The sequence below is a fragment of the Sus scrofa genome, chromosome 6 (genome assembly GCF_000003025.6).
Source record: "Sus scrofa isolate TJ Tabasco breed Duroc chromosome 6, Sscrofa11.1, whole genome shotgun sequence".
Taxonomy (NCBI): Eukaryota; Metazoa; Chordata; class Mammalia; order Artiodactyla; family Suidae; genus Sus; species Sus scrofa.
In genome coordinates this window covers 56,391,234-56,401,423 of record NC_010448.4, presented here as the reverse complement: position 1 = coordinate 56,401,423, position 10,190 = coordinate 56,391,234, and positions in this window count along the sequence as shown.

Genomic DNA, 10,190 nt, shown 5'->3' with positions numbered 1-10,190 from the left:
AACTACTTGAAGTGAGGTGTTCCTGTTGTGGCACAGTGGAAACAAATCCAACTAGTATCCATGAGGATGTGGGTTCGATCCCTGGCCTTGCTCAGTTAAAAAGAAAAAAAAAATCTTCTTGGGGAAATAACAATTAAAAAAAAAGAAAAAAATTTTTTTTAATTCTTGGCGTTCCCCAGTGGCACAGCAGGTTAAGTATCAAGTGTTGTCACTGCAGTGGCTTGGGTTGCTGCTGTGGTGTGAGTTTAGTCCCTGGCTTGGGAACTTCCATATGCCACAGGTGTCGCCAAAAAAAAATAATAATAATTAATAGTAAAAAATGAATTAAAAAAACTTCTTGAAAAAAATCAGACTTTATTTTTTGGTGGCATGCAGAATTTCCTGGGTCAGGGATCGAACCCATGCCACATCAGTGACCTGAGCCACAGCAGTGACAATTGCCATATCCTTAACTACTAGGCCACCAGGGAACACTGAAAAATGAGACTTTAAAGCCATATCTGATCTATGAGTGGTTCTGGCAAGATTATTTTGCATGTGAAAAATGCAGAGAGAAATTGGAAAAGGAGCAAGACAGACGGGGCGAGGTGGTGAAGAGATTCTAAGAGTTGGGAATGAATGTCTGGGAGTTCCTGTCGTGGCTCAGTGGTTAACGAATCTGACTAGGAACCATGAGCTTGTGGGTTCGATCCCTGCCCTTGCTCAGTGGGTTAAGGATCCAGCATTGCCGTGAGCTGTGGTGTAGATTGCAGACGAGGCTCGGATCCTGCGTTGCTGTGGCTCTGGCGTAGGCTGGCAGCTACAGCTCTGATTAGACCCCCTAGCCTGGGAACCTCCACATGCCACGGGAGCGGCCCTAGAAAAGGCAAAAAGACAAAAAAGAAAAAGAAAAAAGGTGACAATGTCTTTCGGTGAGCTGATCTCACATGTGAAAATCATGAAATGATTGCTGCAGGTAGATGTCGCAGGGCAAGCTGTGAAGGATTTTTAGAATCATTCATTTTGGACTGGATTGATTAGAAGGCTAATACCATTGACATGAACGGGACTCAGGGGAAATGGTGAACAGGTTATTCCACCAGAATTCCTCCCAATGAGTGGCTCCCATAGGTAGCAGGGAGTCAGCGAATGTTCCTGAGCGTGGCATCACGGTGGTGACAGTGTTTGAGGCGGCAACTGAGTTTCTACTGTCTTTCCAGGGACAGGGGTGCAGCGTGGACATCCCCCAGGCTTTCCCACCACCCCTCTCCCATGCTTAGGCACTTTACTGACCATGGAGGCTGGAAAAGCCACCTCATCTTCATGCTAAACCTCTTCAGGCTTGGCAAAGAAATGAAGAAATAGGACACAGCCTAAGTGCTTACGTAATCTACGTAAACTGGGAATTTCTGAGATGAAGTGTTTGGCTCTGACCCTTCATGTGACATAGTTTAATTAATTTTCTATTCTCACTTCCCTCTTTCCTCCACCACCTTGGCCACTGGAAGCCTACCTATTCAGCTGGTATTGCTGCTAGAAGGGATACCAGATGCATGAAGGGCAGTCATGTTTTCTGGATTTGGAATATAGCTGGATTCACATGTAAAGGATATAGCTTTTTTTTTTTCTAGGGCCACACCTGTGGCATATGAAAGTTCCCAGGCTAGGGATCAAATCAGAGCTCCAGCTGCTGGCCTACACCATGGCCACAGCCACACAGGATCCAAGCTGCATCTGCGACCTACACCCCACAGCTCACAGCGACACCAGATCCTCAACCCACTGAATGAGGCCAGGGTTCAAACCCACATCCCCATGGATACTAGTCAGATTTGTCTCCACTGCACCATAACAGGAACTCCAAGAATATAGCTTCCTCTAGTGATACACTGTAATGGAAAAGAATTGAAAAAAGAATATAGATATACACACACATACACACACATACATATGTGTGTGTAACCAAATCACTTTGCTGTACACCTGAAACTAACACAATACAGTAAATCAACTACATATCAATTAAAAAAAAAAGAAGACTATAGCTTTAGTGGTTAAGGAATGGAATGGGGGTTAGTGATCATTTCTAGGTTCCATCACAAAATCAGCCTGTGTTTCTTACATCCCGTGTGGGAGCTCTCTTGGTGGCACAGCAGGTTAAGGATCCAGCATTGTCATTGCTATGGCTCTGGTCACTGCTATGGCACAGGTTTGATCCCTGGCTCAGGCCTGAGAACTTCCACATGCTGCAGGCATGGCAAAAACAAACAAAAACCAAAAAAAACCCAAACCAAAGCAAAACAAAAATGGAAAGAAAAAAACGATAAAACCCCACAAAACCCCTAATGTGCATGAGAATCACCTGAAGATCTTATTGAAATGAAGGTTCTATTTAGTGGGTCTGAGGTTCCGCCTTTCTAACAGGTTCCCAGGTGGTATGGATGCTGCTGATCCGAGCCCACATTTGCAAGGACACAGATTTCTGTAAAGAATGAAGGAGTACTCTCTGTAAAATGTCTTCACGTCTTATTGGAAAGAAAATATGAGGAAATACATAAAAGACATTTATATAAGTGAAAAAAATTGTGGGTATCTTTGGCCTTTCCAAGGCCATGGAGTTGAACATTTCAGATGCCAACGGTGCCCCAGCTGCTAGCTGGGTGACATTCATTTAAAAAAGTATTTAGCAGGAGTTCCCGTGGTGGCATAGCAGAAGTGAATCCAACTAGGAACTACGAGGTAAGGGTTCAATCCCTGGCCTTGCTCAGTGGGTTAAGGATCTGGCATTGCCATGAACTGTGGTGTAGGTCACAGACGAGGCACGGATCTGGCGTGGCTGTGGCTGTGATGTAGGCCGGCAGCTGTGACTCCGATTAGACCCCTAGCCTGGGAACTTCCATGTGCCATGAGTGTGGCCCTAAAAAGACAAAAAAAAAAGTATTTAGCATCCAGTGTATGCTGCTTTTCAAGGTGTATAGACGAGCTATGAAAAGGAACAAATTTCTCTGCCTTTATGTGTCTTACTTTTTGTGTGTGTGTTTCAGATTGTGAAAAATGCTAGGATGGAAAAAAATATGGGGTGGAGAATTGAGACAGACTGACAGAGGGCATGGTACCTCAAGTGAGTCTTAAAGAATGACACTGTTTCAACAGAGGATGGGAAGCCACCTGGGCAGGTCAACAGGAGTGGATTGGCCATGTGGGGGTAGGGAGCTGCTCCATGATCCGATGGGTTTGGGGTGTAGAAGGACCATAGGAAGATAACAGGAGATGGAGTTCCCATTGCAGCTCAGTGGAAACGAATCTGACTAGCATCCATGAGGACGCAGGTTCGATCCCTGGCCTCCCTCAGTGAGTTAAGGATCTGGCGTTGCCATGAGCTGTGGTGTAGGTCACAGATGTGGCTTGGATCCCACGTTGCTGTGGCTGTGGTGTAGACCAGCAGCTACAGCTCTGATTTGATCCCTCCATATGTTACAGGTGGGTCCCTAAAAAGACATAAAAAAAAAAAATACCAGGAAATGAAGCAGCCACTGTAACCAGGAGGCAGTTCAGACACCTTGCAGGCTTGGACTTTATCCCAAAGGCAATAGGAGTGAAGTGTCCTGGGGGTGGAGTGTTTATTTGCAAGTGAGGTAAAACACACCATCCATAAAATTCACCATTTTAACCATTGTAAAGTGTACAACGCAGGGACCTTAAATCTGTTGGCTATGTGTGCAGTTCTCCCCAGCGTTCATTTCTAGAACTTTCTCATCACCTCCAAAGGAAAGCCCATACCCATCAAGCAGTCACTTCCCATGTCCCACTCCCCCAGCCCCTGGCAACCTCTCATCTATATTCTCTCCCTACAAGTTTTCTGCTTCTGGATATTTCACAGCAATGGAATCATACAGTAGGTGACCTTCGCTGTCTGGCTTTTTCACTTTGTATGGTGTTTTCAAGGTTCATTTAGCTTTCAGCCCAGGTCAGTACTTTTCTTCTTTTTTATGGCTGCGTAATAGTCCATTGTACGAAGGAATACCATTCCATGGTACAGAAGATTTTGAGCAGGAGAGGGATGGAGTCGATTCTGCACTGAGAAAGATGCTTCGGAGCAATGGTGGAGGACCAGCCAAAGAGGAAGCCTGGAGCCCTGGTTCAGGGGTCTGAGCTGGGACAGGAGATGTGTTCCAGGGCTGTAGGAGGAGCAGCAAAAGTTCTCAGGCCACGGGCGAGGAAGAAGCTACTGCTAACCTGGGTTCTCTAGGGGTGAGACCAGGACTTCCCCAAATGACTCACTCATTATCAGACCTCCTTCCCCGCCCCGGTCTCGGGATGGAAAAAACACTTTTCTAGGAATGCAGCAGGGAGGTGGAAGGAAGCTGCAATCAGTAGTAACTCTTTCCCAATCCTCTTTCAAGAAAGACCTTCTTTCTCATGGGAAGGAAGAGAACAGGCATTTTCTGAGTCCTTCTGTGGCCTGGCACCGCATCTGGAAATGCAGGAATGAATGCATCCTAGCCCTGGACTGCAAGGGCTTCAGAGCCTAAAGATAAAGAGGGAAAGTGTTTCAAGAGAGCCAATTTCGGAGACATGGAAAATGCTTCCCGAGACTTTTTTCCCCCTCACCAATAAAATGTGATTTCCCGTTTATAGACAATGCCTTATCTCTATCATAAAATCTTCTCGTGTGTTAATCAGTGCAAGGAGGTGAAGGAATGTTTATTATTGTCATGGAGGACTTGTATATCCAGGAAAAGAATCTTTTTTTTTTTCTTCTCATAGTATTTTTTAAATTTTTAAAATTGAAGTATAGTTCATTTAAAATGTGTTAATTTCTGCTGTAAAGTGATTCAGTTATACATATATACACACACACATTATTTTCTAAGGTTAAAAAAATTTGTGTGTGTGTGTGTGTGTGTGTGTGTGTGTGTGTGTGTGCTTTTTAGGGCCACACTCATGGCATATAGAAGTCCCCAGGCTAGGGGTCAAATCGGAGTTGCAGCTACTGGCCTCCACCACAGCCACAGCCACACCAGATCTGAGCCACGTCTGGGACCTACACCACAGCTCACGGCAACACCGGATCCCCGACCCACTGAGTGAGGCCAGGAATCGAATCTGCATCCTCACGGATACTAGTCAAATTCGTTTCTGCTGAGCCACAACGAGCACTTCCAGTTGGTTGGTGGGTTTTGGCCAAGCGGGCAGCATTCCCAGGCCAGAGGTGGAACCTGTGCCACAGCAGTGACCCAAGCCACATCTGTGACCATCAGGATCCTTAACCCACTGAGCCACCAGGGACCTCTCACATTTTTTTCCCCCATCAGGGTTTATCACAGGATATGGAATATAGTTCCCTGCTCTATATAGTAGGACCTTGTCATCCATTCTGTATATAACAGTTTGCATCTGCTAATCCCAAACTCCCAGTCCATCCTTCCCCCCACCCCTTTGACCACCGAAAGTTCTGGAGGAGAATCTGGATCAACAGGTTGGAAGAGGAGGAAGGGTGTTAAGAGTTATTCTGAAGGAGAAAGCAGCTCTTTATGATATGGGTGAAAAATAATGATTTGCTCCTGCGAGGGACAGTGTGTAAAATACCCAAAGCTCTTCCCTGTTGAAAGAAACATAAAATTCAGTTCCACCCAAAGGATCAACTGGGCGGTGGTACAGGAGGAGAGCAGGTAAGGGACCCGAGCACAGCGCCCGCCAGCATCCCACTCTCCCCAACGCCACCCCTGCCGCCAGGATGGTCTCATTTCCCCACGCGCCTCACTGGCATCTGCAGGTTCAGCACCAAATCCGGAGCGGGTGTGGACCTGGAACCCAAGGTATGCCCCCCCCACTCCCCTGGATTAGGACTCCCCAGTTTGCCGTGGCAGAGGAGGCGGAGCTGTTCAGGAGAAGGAGGAGAGAAGGGGGCTAGGGCACGGGGCCTCGTTCTGGGTCCGAGCACCTACCGCCCTGTGCCCTGGGCTTAGGCTGTGAGTGCGCAGGAACTCGCCCCAGAGGTGGGAGGTAAATCTGGCTGGGGTTTGACTGGCTTGGGGAGAGTTAAGAAAGCCCCAAATGAGAGTTCCTGTCATGGGAACCATGAGGATGTGGGTTCGATCCCTGGCCTTGCTCAGTGGGTTAAGGATCCGGCTTTGCCATGAGCTGTGGTGTGGGTGGCAGACTCGGCTTGGATCCCGAGTTGCTGTGGCTGTGGCTGTGGTGTAGGCCGGTGGCTGTGGCTGTGGTGTAGGCCGGTGGCTACAGCCTGGGAACCTCCATATGCCATGGGAGCGGCTCAAGAGAAGGCAAAAAGACAAAAAAAAAAAAAAAAAAAAAGCCCCAAATGAAGGGATTTACTCCTGGGTCTTAGGGCATCAGTGGCCTGGACAACAGACCTGGGCCAACGGTGGCCTCATCAGTTTTTATTGTTGACAGGTTAACATGCTGTCAGTTCTAAGAATGCTGATTAGTGCTTTTGTTTTCCCTCAGCTGCCTCCAAACCCTTGAATATATTTGTTGCCCAACTTGGGTCCACTTGAGGGCATGAAGTAAAGCCAATCTACTGGCAGCAGGTCATGGTAGAGGAAAGTTCAGCATTCCTGGAGCCCCCAACCCAGGGATTCTGGCTGCTCATTTCAAGGAAGGGTTTTTTGGTTTGAGGGTCCCCCTCCCCACCCGTGGCATGCAGAAGTTCCAGGGCCACCTGTCCACCCAGAACCCACACCCTCCTTATCGAATCTGAGCCACAGCAGTGGGACCTGAGCCACAGCAGTGACACCACCAGATCCTTAACCCACTGGGCCACCAGGGAGCTCTGGGAAGAGTTTTGTTTTGTTTTGTGTTTTAGGGCTGCATGTGCAGCATTTGGAATTTCCCAGGCTAGGGATCAAATCGGAGCTACAGCTGCAGGCCTACACCGCAGCCACAGCCACACAGGATCCAAGCTGCGTCTGCGACCTACACCACAACTCACAGCAACGCCAGATCCTTAACGCACTGAGCGAGGCCAGGGATGGAACCCGCATCCTCATGGATACTAGTCAGGTTCTTTACCCCTGAGCCACAATGGGAACTCCCAGGAAGGGTTTTTAAAGACAAGGTGAGGGAGGGGAGTTCCAGGGTGCCCAGGATCAGTTCCTGCACAATTCTCTGATGGGCAGATGGTGAGGTAATAAAATGGTGTCACAGAGGTTAACATCCTTAATGCACAGGCTCCAGCCAGTCTGGAGGCAGTGGGGCTGGTGGTCAGGTCACCATGCACTTAGTTAACTGCATCCATCCGAGAAACAACAACCAGGGAGAAGGGCCTCAGACACCATTATCTGTATCCTCTGGGAGAGGAACTCAAGATTCTGTGTGGGTGGAAGGCTGATGTATCGTTTACATAGTTACCAGTTCTTCCGCCCTGTAGTTACCAGTTCTCCCGCCCTGCTGCTACTTCTTGTTAACTACATGTTCGCATCCTTTCATCATTAATTCTTGAGCCAGGCTTTTATGAGTCAGGGGAGGCCTGGAAGACTGAAGTTTTGTACAAACAAGAGTCAGGCAGAGGGCATGGGAGGGGGGGACCCACCCCTGCAAGGCCCCGTGTAGAGTCTTGGGTACAGGTTTTTTGCTGTCTGCATCTCTCTCTCTTTTTTTTTTAATTTTTTTTGGCCATGCCTGTGGCATGTGCAAGTTCCCCAGCCAGGGATCGAACCAGGGTCACAGCAGTGACCTGAGCCACAGCAATGACAATGCCAGATCCCTAACCATTAGGCCACCAGGGAACTCCCCAAAGGGAATTTTAGAAGCAGCCCGGTTGGGCAATTCAGAGGGAAAAGGAATAGGAGGTGTCAGGCCTAGAAAATCTTAGTGGGGTTGAGGTGACAACGGGGATTTTCATTATTTTACGCTACCCCTTAGGAGGGACACTCTCTCTGCCCCCACTCACCTCCAGCATGGGTGTAATCTGTGTTACTCACTTCCACATCGTGAGCTTGGCTGGCTTTTACAGGAGATGTGGCAGAAGGAGGCTGAGTCCTCAGCTGGCACTGGGTGAAACCACAGGCTGCCCCATGGGACATCATAGTTGTAGTGGACACACATCCTCAAAACACAGAACACAATCCATCAAAGATGCTCAGCACCACCATCAGCACCACCAGCATCACCAGTTTATGGCCCACTGGCCCCAAATGGAAAGCATCCTTCTCAACTTGCAAACAGGGAAAGTAGAACCGGGGAGGAGGCCCAAAGAATGTGACCCATATCGCAGCGCTAGAAAATAGATGACTTTGTATTTATTTATTTATTTAGCTTTTTTAGGGCATATGGAAGTCCCCAGGCTAGGGGTCAAATCAGAGTTACAGCTGCTAGTCTATGACAGAGCCACAGCAATGCCAGATCTGAGCCTCATCTGCGACCCACACTGTGGCTCACGGCAATGCCAGATCCTTAATCCACTGATCAAGGCAGGGTTCGAACCCACATCCTCATGGATCCTCCTCGGGTTCGTTAACCACAAAGGGAACTCCAGAAAATAGATGACTTTCAAACTCAAGTCTGTCTGGCTCCAGGGGTCGAGCTTTTTTTTTTTTTTTTTTTTTTTTTTTGTCTTTTCTAGGGCTGCACGCATGGCATGTGGAGGTTCCCAGGCTAGGGGTATAATTGCAGCTGTAACTGCCAGCCTACACCACAGCGACAGCAACTCGGGATCCGAGCCGCGTCTTCAACCTACACCACAGCTCAAAGCAACGCCAGATCCTTAACCCACTGAGCAAGGCCAGGGATCGAACCTGCAACCTCATGGTTCCTAGTCAGATTCGTTAACCACTGAGCCACAAGGGGAACTCCCAGGGGTCAAGCTTTTAAACCCTGATCGGCGAAAAGGGCATTTACACACCCAAAGCAGGGAAGTCACCTGCAGACCACCACATAACACCCCCAAGCTGTTACCAGTGCCCATACTCCCAATGCCCAAGGCCCTGACTGCCCCCTGGTTCACAGTCATGTTTCCACGGGGGCCTGCACACCAGGGTTGTGTAACTTCCTTCACAGCTGTGTCCTCACTCTCTCTGACCACAGACTCTGGCAGGAAGCTCCCAGCCTGGCTGGCCCCTCCCGCACAGTTTTCAGGAAGAGTCAGATGGATCCCAGCTCTGACCAACCAGGGAGAATCCACTCCTGGCTGCTCATATAAATTTTTTTTTTTTTTTTTTCTTTTCAGGGCCACACCTGTGACATAGGAAAGTTCCCAGGCTAGGGGTCAAATCGGAGCAGCAACTGCCAGCCTCCACCACAGCCACAGCAACATGGGATCCTTAACCTACTGAGCGAGGCCAGGGATTGAACCCGAATCGTCATGGATATGAGTCGGGGTTCGTAACCCATCGAGTCACAATGGGAACTCCCTGATATTAAAACGTAACATCAAGGAGAAGTGGGTGACACTTAAAGGAAATGTGTTATGGCCCTAACACCTCGGACTAGGTCAGGTCTCCCTGTTAAAAGCTCTCCCAGAACCTGGATGTTTCCATCACAGAACACAGCACGGTTGAACAATTATATATACTGTCCTGGCCATATATATGGATATATATCGATGCTCCAGTGACCACCAGGAGCAAACCTGTAGGCTGAGCAAGTTGGGTTTATTCCAGGAGAAGCAGGATGAGGCCTGAGTATGGACAGAGGTTCTGGGACAGAGAGGATGGAGATTACCCAACTCCCCTCAGGTTTCAGGATCCCACAAACCCCCAAAACTGCCGGCTCTGAGCCCAGCACATTTTGAACTCCAACAAAATATGGTGTGCTCCACAAGTTTGCATGTCATTCTTGTGCCAGGACCACGGTAATCTTTGTATTCTTCCAATTTTAGTATATGAACTGCTGAAGCTGACACACATACATTTTACCTTCCTTTTTTTTTTTTTTTTGTCTTTTTGTCTTTTTTTTTTTTTTGTTGTTGTTGTTGTTGTTGCTATTTCTTGGGCCGCTCCCGCGGCATATGGAGGTTCCCAGGCTAGGGGTTGAATCAGAGCTGTAGCCACCGGCCTACTCCAGAGCCACAGCAACGCGTGATCCGAGCCGCGTCTGCAACCTACACCACAGCTCACAGCAACGCTGGATTGTTAACCCACTGAGCAAGGGCAGGGACCGAACCTGCAACCTCATCGTTCCTAGTCGGATTCGTTAACCACTGCGCCACGACGGGAACTCCCCCTTTTTTTTTTTAAAGCCATTTCTTG